Source organism: Aegilops tauschii, chromosome 7 (genome assembly GCF_002575655.3).
Source record: "Aegilops tauschii subsp. strangulata cultivar AL8/78 chromosome 7, Aet v6.0, whole genome shotgun sequence".
NCBI classification, from domain to species: Eukaryota; Viridiplantae; Streptophyta; class Magnoliopsida; order Poales; family Poaceae; genus Aegilops; species Aegilops tauschii.
This window is the reverse complement of record NC_053041.3, coordinates 356,500,145-356,502,855: the sequence shown is the minus strand read 5'-3', so window position 1 is coordinate 356,502,855 and position 2,711 is coordinate 356,500,145.

Genomic DNA, 2,711 nt, shown 5'->3' with positions numbered 1-2,711 from the left:
GGTAATGATTCTAATGTTCACGAGAATATGATGCTGCCTAAATTGGATACATTTGTCTTGCTTACAAATGAAGGGCCTAGCTTGGACAAGAAAGATGATCATTGGAGCAAGATCAAGCATGGAGATGATGGCATGCGCAAGGGGAACAAGAACAGAGTTACAAGTGATGATTTCAGGACTTTGAAGCCACCATAATGAGTGCATGAAGCCTTGGACGAAATATACAAGATGCAGCATCATAAATTTTGTCCAGAGGCTATTCTAGGTGTTGCGTCACCTTATTATTGGGCCAGGCCCATGTAATTTCGAAATACATAAGTATAGGTTGTTTTTAGAGTCCGTATGTGTGGGGAATAAGAGATAGGGTTGGTTTCGGACCCCTTCCCCAAGGGCCACGAAATCCTCCCCCCCCCTATTCCTCCATATATACAGCCCTTAGGGCACCGTTTAGACTTTGGGTTTTGTTTAGATTAAAAGTTCGCCATAGCTGCAACTTCGCGTACTTCATTTGTGTTCAACGACCAGACCAAGACATCACAGAACCCCACCTTGATCAATAAAGCTTTCCTCTTATATTCGCAATATCCAGATTGCAATCTTAGTTTCTTGCCTGTTCTTCATTTGCCTGCAGGAAACAGACCTTCGTGGTCAGGTTGATCATGCTCCGGCGTGGTCAATAACCTCTCGGAGTTGGTTTAGTGATTGCTAAGGCGCGACGTCCTCGCACGTCCGTAGTCGGATCGTCAAAGTCAACTTCCTCCAAAACGATAGCCACCATCTCATCGAAGGACGGGACACCTTTGCCTCTATCATAACTTCTGCAAAGTGCTAGTGCCCACCTATAGATGACAAGATTTTCTTCTTCTAAATGTAATGAGGAATGAGCCACAAACACTTCATAGAACTTTAAATTAAAATATTGATCCCCTGCGTGCATATATACGACAAACATTGTCCTAATATATTTTCCAATAAATGATTGTGAACCGATTTTTTTTCAATCCGTACCTTTTGCAATAATATTTTTCTGGGCGATGTAACATAAATTATGTTATTGGTCCAATTAAGTGATATTATTAGTACTTGATTTATTTGGGCATAAAAATGTAGAGATAATAGCTCTAGCACCCATGCCCACAATTTGAAAATTGTAGGACTATCCTTTACCTTTACCCATTTAGAAGTGACAAACCACCCCACCCCATCACCCCCCCACACACATATAACAATCATCCATTCATTTAGCTGCATTGTAATTTGGGTCATGCAAACCGGTACCTTAGCGAAGACCATCAACCCACAATATGTGTTGACAAGTTAGCACTTGTCATCGATGCCGTCGGTATGAAACCCTCCTCGTTCGACAAGCTGGTGTCCGTGAATACAACCCTTAGTCTCGCCTTTTGTGAGGACGGGAAGGAGGATAAGCGATGACACCAACACAGTGGGGCGCCGTGTTGACATAGAGGTTATAGACATGTGAGGGTCTTGTATCATGTTTAGGGACATGCATGTTTTCTCCCGTTGCAACGCACGGGCATTTTTGCTAGTATAAACTATAATAGCATGGAACAATAAAAAATTATAGATACGCTGGAGATGTATCAAACATTACCTGCACACATAAAAGAAAAAACTTGCATCCAACATGGGCAAGAGGGTTGTCAATCCCCTTAAACTCGTTACTTGCAAGGATCAAATCTTGTATAGGTAGATAGATAAATTGTAAAACAAAATAAAAAGAGTAAATTGCAGCAAGATATTTTTGGTTTTAGTAATAAGATTAAAGTAGACCCAGGGACCATAGTTTTCAATAGAGGTTTCTCCGTCGAAACAATACCATACAGTGGGTAGATAAATTACTGTTGGGCAATTGATAGAAAAGCGCATAGTTATGATGTTATTTATGGCAATGATCATGTATATAGGCATCACGTCCATGATAGGTAGACCGAAGAGATTCTGCATCTATTACTATTACTCCACTTCGAGAGCGCTTCTATGTTTGCCTCTCTACGTATTAAGTTCATAACAAACAGAGTATTGCATGATGTATGATGATATGATATAGACAAAGTAAACCCAAGCAATATGAATAAACCCCATCGATTTATCCTTAATGTCAACAATACAAATACGTGTCTCGCTACCCTTTCTGTCACTGGATGAGAACACCGCAAGATTGAACCCATTACAAAGCACCTCTCCCACTAAAGATAAATCAATCCAGCTAGCCAAACCAAATGGATAGATCGGAGAGAAATACAAAGCTATGACAATAATGCATAATAAAGTTTAAAAAAGACTCAATTAATTTAAATGAATAATTTGATCATAAACCCGCAATTCATCAAATCACAACAAACACACCATAAAAGAAGATTACATCGCATAGAACTTCAAGAAGATCGATGAGAATATTGTATTGAAGATCAAAGAGAGAGAAGAAGCCATCTAGCTACTAGCTATGGATCGTAGGTCTGTGCTGAACTACTCACGCATCATCGGAAGGGCAATAAAGTTGATGTAGAGCCCCTCCGTGATCGATTCCCCCCTCCGGTAGAGTACCAGAAAAGGCCTCCAGATGGGATCGCGGTACAACATAAGCTTGCAGTGGCGGAAAATGTGTTTCGGGTAGCTCTATGTTGGTTTAGGAATATTTGAAAATTTATAGAGGTGGAATTAGGTCAAACGGAGTTGCGTGGGAGTCA